The sequence below is a fragment of the Gracilinanus agilis genome, chromosome 4, assembly GCF_016433145.1.
Source record: "Gracilinanus agilis isolate LMUSP501 chromosome 4, AgileGrace, whole genome shotgun sequence".
NCBI lineage: Eukaryota > Metazoa > Chordata > Mammalia > Didelphimorphia > Didelphidae > Gracilinanus > Gracilinanus agilis.
Window position 1 is genome coordinate 263,447,135 of NC_058133.1, and position 19,076 is coordinate 263,466,210.

Sequence of the window (19,076 nt, forward strand, 5' to 3'; positions counted from 1 at the left end):
ATTTGTTCTGCCTGACTATACATGTTTGTAACAGGATTTTTGTTTCTCTTGTTTACCCAATGGGAGGCTGGGGAATGGGGTGTGTGTGCTGGGGATAAAAGGAGGCCGGAGAGAAAAAAAAAGAAATAACAAATGTTAGATGGATAGATGGTGAAAAAATAAGCACACTGATGAACCTGTTGATGAAGATGTGATTTATTCTGGCCATTCTGGAAAGCAATTTGGAACTATGTCCCTAAAGACACTAAACTACAAACCCTCTTTGACCTGGCAATTACTACTCTCATTTTAATCACTTTTCTCATGTGGGGAACTCTTTCTACCTTCTAGCTTCCTTTGAGGTTCAGCTAAAGACTCACCTTGGGCAAGAAAGCTTTGTCATCACCATTAATGTTAGTGCCTTCCTTCTGTTGATTACTTTCAATTTATCACATATATCATTTTTGCATAGTTGTTTGCCTCACTCATCCCCACCATTTCTCACAGGTATTGCCTGACAATGAATAAGTACTTAAAATGCTTCTTGACTGACAATATCATTTCTAGGCTTATATCCAAAAAGAGATCAAAGAAAGAGAAAAAGAATCCACATGTACTATTACAGTAGCTTTTTTTTGTCATGGTAAAGAACCATAAAATCAAGTTGGTATCCACCAGTTGGGTCCATTACTCGACACTTTATGAATATAAGGGGATTTGAGAAATGACAAGAGATGATTTCAGAGAAACTTGGTTAAGACTTGGTTAAGCTGAAAGGGAATGAAATAAACATAAGTAGGAGAATAAGTTATGCATATTATGAAGATAAACAACTTTGAAAGACTTAAGAACTCTGATCATGCAATTACTAACTACAATACCAGAGAACTGCATGTGTTTTCCACATTTCAACTGAGGGGTAATGGACTCAAGGTACAGGATGAGATTTTTTTTTTAAAAACATGGTCAATTTGTTTTATTCAACATATATTTGCTACAAAGCTACCTCCTTAAAGATGTGGCAAAATTGGGACACTAATGCATTGTTGGTGGAGTTGTGAACTGAACCAACCATTCAGTTTCAGGAAGGCAATTTGGAATTATGCCCAAAGGTCTATATATGTCCTTTGATCCAATAATACCCCCACTAGATCAGTATCCCAAAGAGATTAAAAAAAAAGGGTGAAGTTAACTACTTGTATGATTTTTAGAAAGAGCTGGAAAGACCCACATGAACTGATAAGAGTGAAATAAGCAGAACAGTAACAGCAATATTGTATAATGATCAACTGTGACAGACCAGCTACTCTCATCAATACAATGATCCAGAACAATCCCAAGGAACTCAGGACAAAGAATGCTCTCCATCTCCAGAGAAAAAACTGTTGGGCGTCGGAATGCAAATCAAAGCATACTATTTTTTACTTTAGTTGGATTTTTATTTTGAGGTTTTGGTTCTATAAGTTTTCTCTTATAATAATGAACAATATGTAAATGGGTTTTGTATGATAATACATGTAAAATCTAGATCAAATTGCTTACCATCCTCCAGGAAGGGGGAAGGTAGGGAAGGAGATAAGACAATTTGAATCTTAAAACTAAAGAAAATGTTATGAGGAACATTGTTTTACACGTAATTGGTAAAACAAAATATCTTTTATTTTATTTTAAGGTATTTTCCCATGGTTACATGATTTATGTTGTCTTCCACTCCTATTCCCTACCCACTCCTGGGGCTGACAAGCAAATGCACTGGGGTATACATGTGTTATCATTTGATACTTATTTCCATTAAAATAAAATATCTTAAATAAAGCTACCTCCTTTTTCTCCCACAAGGGGATAGGAAGAAGTAGAAAAGAGGAAAATTCCTGTTAATTAAAAAAAATTTTTTTAATGCTCTAAAAATACTAAACTGAGGAGATTTTATTCTAGAAGCAATAGGAAGCCAATGAAGGTTCTTGAACAGGGGAATAAAATGCTAATGCTTGTACTTTAGGAAGGCTATTTTAGCAAGGCTATGAAAAATGAATTAGAGGGAAAGGGTTGGAAAGGGAGAACAATTAGGATGCTACTGAGATAGACAAAACAAGAGATGAAAAAGATCTGAACTAGAGTTTTACCCAAGAGAGTAGGAGGAAGGTGAAGAATAAAAGAAACATTTTAGAGGTAGAACATGACTTGGCAACAGATTGGCTTTTTGGGGACAGAGGAAATGAAGAAGGACTAATGGGTAAACTATAGTATTCTCAACAGATATGGGGAATTGTGGAAGAGTAGGTTTTAAAGGGTGGATAATCAATTTCATTTCTAATATGGTAAGTTTGACAAGCCAATGGGACATCCGTTTGGAGATGTCCAGTCCAGAATGGGTAATTTAGAACCTGCAATTCAGTAGAGAAATGAGTGCTAGAACAATTTGCAGATTTGTGAGCCTATTAGCAAAACCATCCACATAACTGACCATATCAACAACCAAACCAAAAGAAATCACATGATTATTTCAATAGATGCAGAAAAGGCCTTTGACAAAATACAACACCCATTCCTACTGAAAACCCTAGAAAGTATAGGAATAGAAGGGCCTTTCCTAAAAATAATAAACAAGACTATTTTTAAAACCATCAGCAAGTATCATCAGCAATGGGGATAAGTTAGAAGCATTCCCAATATTACTTCTATTATTTAACATTGTACTAGAAACACTAGCAGTAGTAATTAGAGAAGAAAAAGAAATTGAAGGAATTAAAAATAGGCATCAAGGAGACTAAACTATCACTTTGCAGAGGATATGATGGTCTACTTAAAAGAATCCTAGAGAATCAACTAAAAAGCTAGTGGAAATAATCAACAACTTTAGCAAAGTTGCAAGATACAAAATAAACCCACACAAATCATCAGCATTTTTATATATTTCCAACACAACTTAGCAGCAAGAGTTAGAATCAGATTTGTGAGCCATCTTACAGAGGGGTAACTGAAGCCAAAGAAACTGATCAGTTTACCTAAATTTTAACCTCTGTCTCTCCCCCAGGGAGACATCTGAAGGTTGGTCAGGGAGATAGGAGGAGGATTGAGAGGAATGTCACAGAAGCCAAATGTGAAGTGAATAGGAAAGTTGACAGTGTCAAATGCTGAAATTGAAGCTTAGCCTTAACAGATAGAAGACACCACTCCCCTCTCCTTTGCAGAAGGAGTCCATGACTGTGGAACATTACATATAACATTCATTTTTTTTCTTGAATAATTATTTTTCTAAATTTTAAAAGTAATTATTTTAAGGGATGGCTTTCTTGGAGGGAAGGTGAAATCTAGATGATTTTATTAATAAAAGATAGCAACAAAGCCTATTCTTAAAAAGAAAATTAAGTAATTTGTCAGTTTTTAAAATGCAACAAGCATTATTAAATACCAAATGAATATCAAAGGGACTTTCAGGCACCTCATTCTAAAGCAAGGGCAAAGAGAAAAAAAGAACTGGAAGATATCTTAACCCTTTCATTTTACAAATGAGGAAACTGATGCCCAGATGACTTAAGCACCTTGCACAAAGTCAGGATTATGACTTCACCATAAATTTAGGTCATCTGTTAGGTGAGAACATAACCACATCAAGTCTCACAGATTATTTTTGTTCAAAGAAACCAGATTTTTCATAGCTTTTCTGTTACACAAAAACACAAATCTGTGCTTCTGCAATGGTCTAAGACATCACTAAGACAGTGATGGGCAAACTACAGCCCGCGGGCCAGATGTGGCCCCTTGAAATGTTCTACCCAGCTGTGCAACATTACTCCTAATCTGAAGAATACAATGAGTAGGCTTCAATTAAATGAAACTTCTAAAGGGTTGCCTTAGAAACCGACTGACATGAGCATTTCCTTTCCTTTGGCCCCTCTTTAAAAAGTTTGCCCATCACTGGTCTAAGAAACACAGGAATTACTTCAAATGTAACATTTATGCACTGTTATCAACAATGGCAGGAAAAATGAACAAAAACAGGAATTACCTACACTTTTTTTTTTTTAAACCCTTGTACTTCGGTGTATTGTCTCATAGGTGGAAGAGTGGTAAGGGTAGGCAATGGGGGTCAAGTGACTTGCCCAGGGTCACACAGCTGGGAAGTGTCTGAGGCCGGATTTGAACCTAGGACCTCCTGTCTCTAGGCCTGACTCTCACTCCACTGAGCTACCCAGCTGCCCCTACCTACACTCTTAAGAATAAGAAAGGAAATAAAATATGGTTCACAAGTCATTTATTTTTCGTAACTTAAATAAGTATGATAATGATACCCAACGTAGGGGAGGGCTCATGATTCAATTAGATACTATTAAAATATCTATTACAAACAAAGCATCTTATTAGTTTTTTGGGCATCTAAAAACAAAGACAAAAAAGTCATATTTCAAAAAGTTCACATTCCACTGGGGGGGAGGGTGGTTATGGCCCAGAATATTAGATAATTTGATGAGGGAACAAACAATAACTTGAGGAAAGAGATCAGAAGTTAAGGCTTGAAGGAAATATTTCATGTAATTAACATGAATTATGAAGAGAATTAAATTACACTGGGAAAAGAAGTTCTAACCACCCATTTCATTTCACCATAGAATAAGGTGACTGTGTTTAATGGGGAAAGGGGAAGGGTGGTATAGAGATCAGACATAATTGCAGATACTTGAAAACTTTTAGAAAGGCAATTGCTAAAGAATGAAAACTATTCCAGTGACCAACAGTCAAATTCAGGTACCAAAATATATTAAAAGAGACAGTGTTAACATACATCCAATTGTTTTCCACTTTGCCTCTCTGTGGCCAACTTGGGTTTTCTTGGTAAAAATACTTGGAGCAGTTTGCCATTTCATCAGCCCATCTGACAGATCAGGAAACAGAGCCAAACAGGGTGAAATAACTTGCTCAAGATTATCACTACTAGTTATGTGTCTGAGGACAGTTTTGAGTTTTGAACTCTGGAAGACGAGGTTTCCCGACTCCAGGCCCAGAACTCTATCCACTGTGCTACCTAGCTGCCCATTGTTGATATACAATATGAATTTATTTCCTACTAACTTAATCAATTATGTCTCTCCACACATGCCTGAGGGTTTACAGCTTTGCCTATTTAATTTTTTTAATAGGAAAATTCTGACTAGTAAAACATCTCTTAAAAATGAGGAAAATGTATAAATAAATAAAAATTAGAAAAAACTTAAATGAAATATATGCCCAACAATTGGAGTCCAGCTAAACAACTTACGGTATACGAATGAAATGTAGTACTCGATTAAGGAATAATTAACACGAATTTTTTTAAAAAAGGAGAAATGTGTGTGGAAAAAGCAGAGACACAAAGAATATGTGCACTGACTCTGAGTAAATAAATAAATAAAATCATAAATAAGCTAGTAGCCATTCTATGAACCATTTTCCAGTAATTTATTTTGTTTACAATCAGGCTATTAGTTACAAAGGTGCTGTATTGGACAGACAAAATGGAAAAAATATTAAAAAGAAAAAAGAAAGCAAGGAATTCACGGCTTTTTTTTTTAAAGATTTAAATATTTTATTTTTTCAGAAAAATTTTCCATGGTTACATGATTCATGTTTTTACTTTCCCCTTCACCCTCCCTTCACCACACCCACCCCCCACATCCAATGCACATTTCCCCTGGTTTTAACATGTGTCATCAGTCAAGACTTATTTACATATATGATTGATAGTTATATTGGTGTGGTCATTTCAAGTCTACATCCCCAATCATGTCCACATCAACCCATGTGTTCAAGCAGCTGTTTTTCTTCTGTGTTTCTACTTCTGTAGTTCTTCCTCTGAATGTGAGTAGCTTTCTTTTCCATAAGTCCCTCAGAGTTGTCCTGGGTCACTGTGTTACTGCTAGTACAGAAGTCCATTACATTCGATTTTACCACAGTGTATTAGTCTCTGTGGACAATGTTCTTCTGGCTCTGCTCCTTTCAGTCTGCATCAATTCCTGGAGGTTGTTCCAATTCACATGGAATTCCTCCAGTTTATTATTCCTTTGAACACAATAGCATTCCATCACCAGCATATACCACAATTTGTTCAGCCATACCCTCGTTTTCCAGTTTTGTGTCAAGGCTTGTTTTTTAAGGTATGCCATCTTAAGTCTACCTTTTCTTAGTTGTCCCATTAAAAGCTATTGTTTTCCTACCCTTATCAAGTGATGTGTCATGGCTGCTGTAACCTGCTACAGATGTGTTATCGTAGTTACCTTATGTTCTTACAAAGATTTCCCTGGGGCTGCACAGAAAACAGACAAGACTTCCATCCTTTAGCCCCCCCAATCAAAGGTTATCCCTTTCTGTCCACTAGAACAAATGAATGCCAAAAAGTAGCACAGGGCAGGGGGCTATACAGGAGGAACCATGAAAGATTAGGTTCCTTGGAGAAATATTAATTGTTCATGGATGGGTAGTGGCCAACATAATTAAAATGATAATCCTACCAAAACTAGTCTACTGATTCAATGGTATCCCAATCAAATTATTAAAAAGTTACACTGAGCTAGAAAAAAATAAAATGTATATGGAAGAACAGAAGATCAAGAATAGTAAAAGAATTATTGAAAAAAAAAAAAGGGGGGGGGGAAGGAAGGAGGTCTATGAGTACCAGACTTTAAATTGTATTATAAAGCAGTAATTGGCTAAGAAATAAAAACGTGGATCAGTGGAACAGAAGAAACATAAAACAAATAGTAGTAAAAGATTATAGCAATCTGGTACTTGATAAAAATAATAGATCCAGGTTATTGGGATAAGAAATCTACTATTTGGCATACTTTTGCTGGGACAACTGGAAAGCAGTTTGGCAGAAACTAGATATAGACCTATATTTTACACCATTCACTAAGATCAAAATGGATACATTTTCTAAACATAAAAGAAGATATCATAAGCAAACTAGAACAGGGAAAATATTACCTATCAGGTTTATGGATAGAAAAGGAATTTTTGAATAAATAAGCAATGGAGAAGACAGTAAGATATAAAATAATTTTTTAGTACATTAAATTGAGGAAAATTTTTTATAAATGGTCTTTCCGATAGGTCTCATTTTGAAAATAGAGAACTCTCTCAAATTTATGGGAATAAGAGACATCCTCCAATTGATAATGGACAAAAGATACAAACTGGTTTTTGATGAAGAAAAAGCCATATTCAAATATGAAAAAAACGCTCTAATCATTAGATTAGAAAAATGCAAGCCAAAACAATTCCAACATTATCTCAACCCCATCAAATTGGCCAAAATGACAATGTTGAAAAGGATGTGGAAAAGTGGGGACATTAATGCATCATTGGTGGAACCGTGAATTAATCCAATCTTTTTGGAAAGTAATTTGGATTTACACCCAGAGAGCTATAAAATTGTAATGTTACCCTTAGACTATTGCTGAGTCTATTTCCCAGGGAGAATACGGAAAAGGGAAAAAAATCTTCTATAAACAAAAAGTATAAATGTTTAAGTTTAGATATAATAATGATGAATTTTCTCACTATGCTGATTTTGCTTACTACTTGTGAGACCCTGGACAAGACATCCAACTTCTCTGAGCTTTAGTTTTCTTATCTGTAAAATTGAAGGAGGGTGTTTAGCTAAGAAGGACCATAGAGATCTTATAATCTTACATATGTTAATTCTTCCTTAAGCCTAGAACTATCTTGTGTTTTTCAGTTATAGCAGTATTTGTATTCTTATCTAAAAACATAATGGAATATGCCTTTACTTAGCTTGCCTTTTTAGGCAAAGTAATAGTTACTTTACTCAATTATTGATATGTTTTTCACTGGGAGAAATATTAAGACAAATCAATGAAAGGAGTGTAAAAACTGAATTGTGGAAAAGTTACATGTAATAACCTAGATTTGGGAGCCTGAGATTCACAGACCATCTGCTCTAAGATAAACCCCATTTTCAGTCATTCCACTTCACATTCTATCCCTTTACTGCAATATTCCACATCTGGAATTTTCAATGCTGACCCCATGTTGGGAAGAGTGCTTCCCTGCCTGTCTTAATAGAAATAGAATTGTACCCGATTAAGAACCCCACTCCCACCCCTGTAAAAACCATGACCCATGGTAGAGCTGTCCTTGTGTATTAAATGATTGGAGAATGCCGAAAGTTTGGTGTGACCTGAATTGTGTCAAATCTATCATCTAACTCTTGCAGGTCCAAAGTCTGAAAATCTTTAGATCACCCTGGCTGTTTTCTCAATTGCTGTGGCTGGTGCCTTTAACATAACTGTTCCTACTCTTTGGGAAAGCCTCCAAGAGTGTCAAAACATCTACATCTCTTCTTTAAAATATTTCAAGTGAAATTCAGTGTGAGTCAAGCTTATCTCAATACAATCTTGCTAACAAGGCATTTCTATACTCAATATCAATTTTCTGAAAGGCAATTTTGGAAAGCAATATGGTGATATGTGGATAGGAAACCTCAAAACTTCTAATACTCCTTGATCTACCAAGTCCATAGCTAATATTGTATCCTTAAAAAAAAAACACACACACACACAAATAAAACAAAACAAATATGTAATGTTTGCTTGTATATTCACAGCAGCAAAAAAAAAAATTAGAAACATCTCAAATGGAAAAGGGCTACATAAATTTTTTTTAGAATGTAATTGCAGGGGGCAACTGGGTAGCTCAGTGGATTGAGAGCCAGGCCTAGAGACAGGAGGTCCTAGGTTCAAATCCGGCCTCAGACACTTCCCAGCTGTGTGACCCTGGGCAAGTCACTTGACCCCCATTGCCTACCCTTACCAATCTTTCACCTATGGGTCAATACACAGTATTGACTCCAAGACAGAAGGTAAGGGTTTAAAAAAAAAAAAAAAAGAAATGTAACTGTAATATTAGAGTACATAACAAATATTAAGTATAAGAAAATATGGAAGACACACAAAGGAAGGACACAAAACTAAAACTAGACACACAATAACTTTAGGTATAATAAAAAAACAAAGACAGAGTAGAATTCAAGATGAATCTGGAAACATAGCATGTCTCTTTTTCAGTTTTTTAAATCGAGTTAATTTAGTTCTACTTCATTAGATGCTAATGAAGGTTTTAAGATTTCCCCCCTTATTACATATGCTTATTAATTTTTATTGAGAAATAACTAACAAAAGTTTTCTATAAAAATATGGCATAACTTGAACACATGAGCTGATGAGGATATTATTGGGGATGTAGACACTAAACGATAACTCTAGTCGAACTATCAATAATATGAAATTAGGTCTCAAACAATGATACATGTAAAACCCAGTGGAATTGTGCAATGGCTAAGGGGGGCTTAGGGGATTTGGGGAGAGGGAAAGAACATGAAATATGTAACTAGGGGAAAATATTCAAAATAAAAATTAAAAAAAATATGGCATAAGATCATCCCTACAGGATGCTTCTCCTAGGTGTTACTTTCAAAAAAGGGTAAATATTATATATTGTCCATTTATACATATTAAATCTTGCCCATTTACCGATGAGAACATCTACTAATTAAGGATATTCAAAACACGGAGCAATAAAGATCAAGTTATTGACAGGTAGGTGGTATAGACAAGAGTATTAAACTTGAAAAGTCAACAAGGAAAAGGAAAGCAGTGACCAAAATATGTTGTTTACATTTAAATTATTTCCTTTCCTTTCGAGTATTAGGATTGGTTGCTAGTATAATTTAAAAGAACTGCTATAGCCCCAGGAAACCTTTCTCTGCTAATTCTGCTTAATGGCAGTTGCCATAGTTCAGTGCCAATCAATCTCAATGCCAACAGCCCAAAAGGCAAATTAAGATGGGAAGGAGGCTGCTGAAGGAGCATCAAAAAATGAATGTTGAGGGCAGCTGGTTAGCTCAGTGGATTGAGAGCCAGGCCTAGAGACGGGAGCGGGAGGTCCTAGGTTCAAATCCGGCCTCAGACACTTCCCAGCTGTGTGACCCTGGGCAAGTCACTTGACCCCCATTGCCTACCCTTACCAATCTTCCATCTATAAGTCAATACACAGAAGTTAAGGGTTTAAAAAAAAAAAATGAATGTTGATTCACTTTTTCCTGCACTTCCACAGTGGTAAGTCAGGTGTTGTTGACAATTCCTTTTTTCTTTTTTCTTAAACAATTGTCTGCCCTGCCTTTTTACTTGTGTGCTAGACTGATTTTTCTGACAGTAGCTATGACTAAGAGAAAAAAAGTTAGGATCACGAAAGCAGGAGAATGTGTAAGTACCCCAAATTTAGGGAAATTCCTTTTCAAAGCTACTCTATGTTAATAAGATGTCTAAATTTTTTCTTTAACCCTCAGAAGCCAGAAGATATTTCACTAGTGAAGACAATTTATAGTTAACTTGTACTAATTAAGAACTTTACAAGTTTTAATAAAGAAACAGCTTAATGAAACCACTTTCTTATTTTTGATGTTTTATATACATCTTTAAAATTTACCATCATTTTTGATGTTCAGATTTATCTGCCAGGCCTAAAGAGAGTATTCTTTTGCACCCTACAATCAGGATGCATTATCAAGTAATATATTGGTTCTGGTCTCATAGCTCAAAAAGTCATGGTTCTGGTTCTCACAGGTAGAATCAACTGAAAGAAGTTTTTTTTTTTTTTAAAGCATATTCAAAAGGGAAAATAAAGTAACTATTTTAAAAGTTAAGCCCTAACAACTAACAAAATACATAATTAAATTTACTAAATTCAAATAGATGATACATAATACAAATCAATACAATCCCTAGGTAGAAACAGGCACTAATCTTTAATATATCAATGGTATATTGTTAGCAATTAAGACACATCTAGTTTTCTCTTCTACTTGAAGATAATTTCTTAACTTGGGATCAAATTCTCCCAAGGGCTTATAAATGGCTCAGGATTTTGACCCAGCTTGGTATCAAAAACTCCCCCAGGTGTTTTTCTCAGGAGTCACCAGCTTCTCTCTGACACAACCAAAAATAATCTACTCACTCTTCTCAGGCTGAGCTAATGAGAGGGACAGTCTTAGTGGGTTTTGTAAGTCCAATGATAAACTAGAGCAGGGGGCGGCAACATATAGCAACATATAGCTCTCGAACCATATCTGGCTCCACCTCCTGCCTTGCCAGTCCGGGCAGAGCCCCAGGATGTGCCCCAGGGGGCCCTTCAGCCCCCCCCCCCATATTCCAGTGCCTTCCACCACCATCCTCCTCCTTCTGCCCGAGTTTATGGCTCTCATGGCCAAAAAGGTTGCCAACCGTTGAGACATCACATAGTTCCAACCCATTCACTTTATAGAGGAGGAAGAGATTGTCCAAAAGGGCTAAAGTAATTTACCCAAAGACAGAGTTAAGGCTAGAATTTAGTTTTCCTGACTCTGGATTGATATTTCTTCCATTGTACTACCATACCTCTCACCCTTTTCACTTTGGTTCCATTATTTTCACGTACATGAGAATACTAGTTTCACTTGCGGTTGAAGGCATTATTTTCTTCCTATTTTATAATCAGAGATATGGAAGTTTTATCTATGAGGCTTTCTGCTAAAGTGCAGGTTTGACCACTTCACCCTCCCTAACTCAACAAACACAAATGGTTCTCTAATCACCTCCAGGACCAAATATGGTGTTCAAAGCCCTTCACATAACCTAGCACCTTTCTATCCCTACATATCAATTTCAATCTCTCTCCCTCACCACTCCCCAATGGCTTTCTTGAATAAGGCACTGTCTCCTGGCTCCAGAAATTTTCACTTGCTGTCCTCATATCTGGGGTGCTCTCCCTTCCTCACTTCTGCCTCCTGATTTCCCTAGTTTCCTTAAAGTCCCAGTTAAATTCGCACCTTCTACAAAGTTTCCCCTCCAACCCCCTTAATTCTAAGGCCTTCCCTCTGTTAATTATCTCCAACTTATCCTGTATAAAGTTTGTGTGAAAAGAGAATTACTCTCCCCCTTTTAACTATTGCATTTGTACAGAACTGTTTGCATTTGTCGACTTATTTAAAGGAATAGATTGTGAACTCCTTGAAGACTACCTTTTATCTTTCCTTGTACATAGTAGGCACTTAAATGTTTTTGCCTAATTCCAGGAGAAGTTCTTATATTTCCCTCCCAAAACTGATGGAACTTGAGCATTCATTAGATTTGCATTTTTTTCTTCCAAAAACAGAAATAGCTTAAATATCTAAGTAAGCCAGATTTATGTAATAGACTTTTCACAATAAGAACTACTATTTTTACTTTCTAACTTTAGCCCTTTGAAGACAGCCTCAAAGTCATCACATACAAAACTGAGGTAGTCTTCTCACTCCACATTCCACTAAGTCCTCCTTCTGATTTCCCTATATCTACAATGATCATTACTAATATCAGGGTTAAAATGATTCCTCCCATCTCCTTTTATACCCCCCATCTAGATTATTTCCATTCCTCCTGCCATTTTCCAATCATCATTAAGGTCAGTATTTTTAAAAAAAAATCCTTGCCTTCTGTTTTAGTCTTGATTCTAATTATCAGTCCCAAGGCAGAAGAGGATAAGTGTTAAGGCGGGGGTTAAGTGGCTTTCCCAGGCTCACAAAGCTAAGAATTGTCTGAGGTCACATTTGAACCCAGGACCTCTGGTCTCCAGAACAAGCTCTCTATCCACTGAGCTACCTAGCTGCCCCTGTACTAGGACTTCTTAAAACACTGCCTTGAATCCATAACCTCCCTGATCAAAAACAATAGCTCCACATTAATAAATCATAAATTTCTTAAGTCTACTGTTCAACATCCTTTACAATGTATCTGCAATCTACCTTAAGTCTTATCCACCACTATACTTCCTTATATGTACCCTATGTTCTAGCCAGAACATAGCTACTGGCTCCTCCCTGCTCTGTAAACATGACCCCTGAGTTTCTGTTTCAGTGCCTTTATTCAAAGTTGTTCTCTCCCACCTATCAAAGTTCTAACCATCTTCCAAAAACCTCCAATACTAACCTTCCAACTGGATGGCATCTCTTCTCTGTTCTGAGCCCCAAATGCACTTAACCATAATATTAAAACATAGGATGATTTGTGTATTTATCCTTTTATAGTAGATTGTAGCTTTCTAAGGTGAGATACTGTGTCTTATTCATCTTTGTAACAGCCACAGTACCTAACATTTCTTTGCACTTTTATAAAAGGTTGTTTTATAAAAGCTGTAGGAGAACTGTTGGGAGTCAGATGCAGATGAAAGTCCTTCACTATCTTTCACATTAATGTGTATTCTCTTACAACAATGACCAATATGGAATTATGTTTTGCTTGATAATAACATACACACACATATATACATAAAATCCAAGTCAAATTGCTTATCATTTCTAAGGTGGGGGGAAGAAGAGGGAGACAATTTGGATCTTATAATTTTGGAAAAGGTAAGTTGGAAAATAAAATATCTTTGAAAAAAACAAACAGCTTAAAAAAGCTCAACTGCTTGTTGAATTACTAGATATACTAAATGCAAACTCTTTGATAAAAGAACTTTCTTCTTTTAAAGGGATCACATTCTCCTTTCCAGGTAGATACAGCTTACTAGGAAATAATTTTTTAAAAACATATTCAAACAGATATACTAAGGCCCCAAAAGAAAAAGTGTTTTTCTTTGTACACTTTAAGGCCCTTTATTAAGGCAAGAGCAAAAAAACACACCACAAACCAAAAATATTCATTAAGTGCCTATGTTACAAAATGATAGTTACAGAAAAACTCTCCTTACTGCCATATCTGTTTATTAACTAAAACAAATGCAGATGTAATCTAAGACATGTAGGATTCGACAATATTAAGAACATGTGGACAAAAGAATGAAAAATTGAGAGCCCCAATAAGACAATAAAACAATTTGTCAAATATATGTCAAAAATGAAGTATATTTGGGGGGATGGGAAGCATTGATACATAATTGCACCCTAAAACCTAGAAACATGAGCATTAAAGTTACTTAATATTGTTCTTGTAATGTTAACATCAGAAGAGAGGGATTATAAAACCTACTTCCTACCAACCACCTACTCCAGAAACCATAAGAAATAAGTCCTAAGTAAGATGGAAGACTGTTTGCACAGGCCTAGAAACAGAGGTGTTGTATTTAAAAAGTGTTTTAAGTCTAGAAGGAATCACAATTAAGTCAACTTTTAAAGTGACACATTGAATTTATCATATTCATTAAAAGAAAATGAAGTTTTACAAGACAATTTTGTTTTAATTAAAAAGTAAAAATAAAATGAAGCTTTCCAAGTAAAATTTTAAAACCTGACTGTGATCAAAACCTAAGAACAAAGTGGAAGAATTATGGCTACTCTCACCTTGTTCCATTAGTAACATAATGGTTTGGGAAATAGGTTGCCCTCTGTTTAGAAAAGAGGCCAACACAGTAAGTAGTGGTCTTATAAAATAAAATCAAAGAAGCCTTTAAAATGATAGAGAATCTCACCCTGCAAAGTTAAGAATGAACTATAAATCCAAGGAATGAATGAGATTAGGATTTATACAGTGCAGAATTTTGTTAGAAGACTAAAACAAGACAGCACTAAGCATAGTATTTTTTCAAGTCACTAATATTCCTCTTCACTATGTTAATTGCAACAATTTTATAAGCTACTAAAAATGTATACTGTTAAATGTTTTAAGATGTTCTGGCACTGGGGGCAGCTGGGTGGCTCTGTGGATTGAGAGCCAGGCCCAGAGATGGGAAAATCTGGGTTCAGACACTAACTGTGATCCTGGGCAAGTCACATAACCCCCAATGCTTAGTCCTTACTGCTCTTTTGCCTTGGAAGCAATATACAGTATTGATTATAAGATGGAAGATAAGGGTTAAAAAAAAAAAAAAAGAAAAAGAAAAAGATGTTCTGGCACTATTTGTAAAACTTTTTAGTATGGACAGGCAGAATGACAAAGTGGTTATAGAACTGACCAAGAAAACCTAGGTTCAAGTTCCACTGTCTCACACATATAGAGCTGTACAACCCTGAGCAAGTCACAGTCTTTCAGCATCCTAGACAAGTGATGGGCAAACTTTTTAAAGAGGGGGCCAAAGGAAAGGAAATGCTCATCTGTCAGTCTGTTTCTAAGGCAACTCTTTCGAAGTTTCATTGTATTGTATCCTACTCATTGTATTCATCAGATTAGGAACAATGTTGCACTGCCAGATAGAACATTTCAGGGGGTCATATCTGGCGTAGTTTGCCCATCACTGCCCTAGACCACTCTCTAAAACTATAAATTGTAAAAATTATTGATCTGTTATGATAGAAGGAGTTTCCTCAGTGGGAATTCCTCAAGCCAATGAAATTACAGGTCTGGTCTCCCATCCCCCACCCCACCCCTGCCATTTCCACCAAAAGACACAATTGTTTAATAATGTGTAGGATAGTGGACAAAAGGTCTAGCTTTTGAGTCAGGAAGACTTTCATATAAGTTTTGCCTCTGACATACACTAACTGCATGACATGAGCAAGTCACTTGTCAAAAGCAATTCTCAAAGATTAAAGCTAACATAAGTTATAAATTTGTAGTTTTCCAAACTGACAAAATCTGAGGCCCTAACCAGTAAAACAAAATGGTGTAGAATTCCTGGACACATTATAGTTAATTTTGAATAGTCAATCTCTACCTACATTAAAGAAAAGCAATGGCACAAAATTTACAACTCATTCTTCTTATCCTACCTATTGCATTTATCCAAATCCTCTACTAAATTTTGAGTTTATCCAAACCCATTTGTTGTTAACTCCTTTCCCTGAAGGTGGTCATCAGAAATCATTCCTTGTTAAATTAAGAGAAATAATAGGAGTGCTAAAAGATTGCCAGCAACTTCCTGATTGATATTTCAAGTTTTCATCATTGCATCCCAAAAGTTATCAGATACTTTTACAATTCCTTATGGAATTAGTAGAAGTAATCCCATAACAATTACCATGTTTACTGGGACTTCCTTAGTTTTAATCTGCAATTGGACCTCTCAACTAATTGACTGAGGAACTCCAATTGGAACTGTAGTCTGCAAGCCCTCAACCACAGGATCTTTCATACATCATAAGCAGAGATTTTCCCAATCTCAGCTCCCAAACATCTGGGAAACAACATTTAGAAGGATTAAAAATCCCACCAGATTTATAATTAGAATCTGGAACAAGATTTAGTGTACAAGCCCCTCTTCATCTATCCCTTGGCTAACAAATTCCCTATTCTTGCTTTCCATATTCTTGGGTCTAGATCATCCTTTGCTGTGGTCAAAACTGAAAGGCTATCCTCCTCCCACCATTCTCTGCACTCCTTTCCTACTGTGCCCTCTGCAAACTCCTTCCCTCAATCCCTAATATCATTAAACTTCACTTTATCCTAAAATGCTTTGTTTTTATATTCCTGCACCTTCTATCACATAAATCTGACTCTTCTGAAAACAGTTCCATTATTGTCCAAAACAGAAGGGAAGTATCCCTTCTCTCTGCTCATACTAGGACAAGAGGAAGTAAGTTAAATTCACTGTTTCTCACTGTCACCATCATCACCTCTACATTCCTTCCATTTATACTCACGTATATCACCCTGTACAGACTCTTTGGTCTGCCCCTAACTGACCTCCAGATCTCTAACTTACTACTTCTTGGGGGAGGCTTTGAACCTGGGCTCACTGTCCTCACTCAACTCATACCTGAGGACCTCAAAATTTACCCTGATGTTTCATCTCACAACCTGGCCTTCCAGTTCACTGACTTCAACTCCACCACCTCTCTTGGTCACCCACAGTATAGTCACAACTTCACCATCAACCCAAACTGTGCTATCTCCATGAATGGGAACTCTGAAATTTCCCCCTCTAACAAAGGAAATAACAGCTAGCATTATGTAGGATTTTAAGGTTTGCAAAACACTTTACAAATATTATTATATTTTATCCTCACAACCATTTTGGGAGATATATGCTATTGCTGAACTCCCATTGCCCCACTTGAAATCTCTTCTTCCTTCTCACTGTAACCTTTAGTCAAATTCCTCAAATCCTTCCCTCTTCTCCCAGGCCATCACTCCTGGCCTCACTTTCTTCCCTTAATAGTCTTTACCAATGGGGTAGAGTATTGGGCCTGGAATCAGGAAAATTTGAATTCAAAATCAGTCTGACACTTAACTAGTTATGACTTTAACCTGTTAGCCTTGAATTTCTCAACTGCATGTAAAATATCTCCCAGGATTGTTTTGAGGATTGAGAATATTTATAAACGCTTAGCACTACACCTGGCACATAGTAAATGACAATAATTTATTCTTTCTTTCCTTCCTTCCTTCCCCAGTTTAACCAGGCACTGTCCTCCATTCTTGAATCCCATGACTCTCTTTATACCCACTGTTCATATTTTGCCAAATCCTCAACCCTCAATCTCAACCCTGGGTTATCCCTAACAAAAATAAATTCCTTTGCCAAGAATTTCAGACTCCCCATAATTTAGCTTTGACCTGTCTAGTTCTGTTGTACATTATTCTTTTTCTACACTCTATTCAAACTGAATTACCAGCTGTTCTCCAAGCACAACACAGCATCTCCTCTATCCTCCATGCCTGGGGTGCATTAAAAAAAAAGACAAAAAACTTTACCTTCCATCTTAGAACCAATACTAGGTATTATACAAGAGTGGTAAGGACTACACAAGCAGGATTAAATGACCTGCCCAGGGTCACAAAAATAGAAAGTGTTTGAGGCCAGATTTGAACACAGGGTCTCTGATTATCTACTGAGCCATCTAGCTGCCTGATAATGCATTTACTTCTAATATCCACTTTTCAGAGTCCATAACTTCCTTCAAGACTCAGTTTAGGGAACACTTCCATTTAGCTTTCCATGATTCTACTCTCCTCCCCCTGACACTGTCTTTTGTTTCTAACACTCTTTACTTTGTATTATCAATCAATAAAATATTAAGAATCTACTATGTTACAGGCCTACTCCAATTAACTGAATTATATGGAGACTAGAGTACTAAATAACTCCCTGAGTCATCTAAGATTTTATTCTATCTAGATGTGCTTGACCATATACAAGAGATAAGAATCCAAAAGCAACCTCTCCACACAGGGTGAGCTCAGAGCAAGAATATGCCAAAGGATGTCTGTCTCCTGGGTTATGGGGAAAAATTTAGGAAAAGAATTTGCTATGGCTGATCCACAAAGTAGATAATACACACAAGACAAGAACAAGGAAGAATGAAAGAGAGCTATATATACAGTATAACTTTTCTTGATATTTGGTGTGAAAGAATTCCTAAACATGTCCATTCACTAAATTCTTAGACATATGTTGGTGGGTTTAATGAATATTACTATAAATAAGGAAGCCTCTAGCTTCAATATAGCACATTCAAAAAGCATTTAGTTAACTACATTCCATGTACAAAGGAGGTAAACTATGTAATTCTAAAACACAATCTAGCAAGTAGTGAATTAGTATATGCTAAGAGCAAAACAAAATATACAAGCAATTATTTTCACTGTTAGTGATATTGGCGGCCACTTAATAGCTTATCCTCTAAAAATAACATTTTAAAAGTTCCACTTAAGTGTACACAAGTGTGTATATAAAATCTTTGCTCTTATCTCCAAGTATGCTAGAACTTTCTCATCCTAAAGAAATTATGTCTTATTTCAAAAATATGTAAAAGGAGCTTAATAGATAAATGTCAAACTGACCCTCCCCAAATCCTCTTTTCTTCCTTTATCCTTCCACTCTCCTTAGAATTAAATTTCTCTTCCAAATGGTAATTTTCAGTTTCTAAGTGGGTTAATATGTGAATGAAGAACTTTCTCAACAAGGTCATGCTCTATATATCTCATGTAATCTTCCATTCTTAAAAAGAGGTTAAGGGGGCAGGTGGGTGGCTCAGTGGATTGAGAGCCAGGCCTAAAGATGGGAGGGGTCCTGGGTTCAAATATGACCCCATTGCCCAGCCCTTACCACTCTTCTGCCTTAGAATCAATATGTAGTATTGATTCTAAGACAGAAGGTAAGGGTTAAAAAGAAAGAGGCTAAACTTATACAGGCTCCATGAGAAAACAAAA

The 19,076-nt window shown here is 36.2% G+C and overlaps 1 protein-coding gene across 2 annotated transcripts in view; it reads right to left on the reverse strand.

The window, feature by feature from the left end:
- SRPK1 (SRSF protein kinase 1) overlaps positions 1–19,076 on the reverse strand; it is an 87,593-nt gene that overhangs the window by 60,726 nt on the left and 7,791 nt on the right. The window lies entirely within an intron of this gene.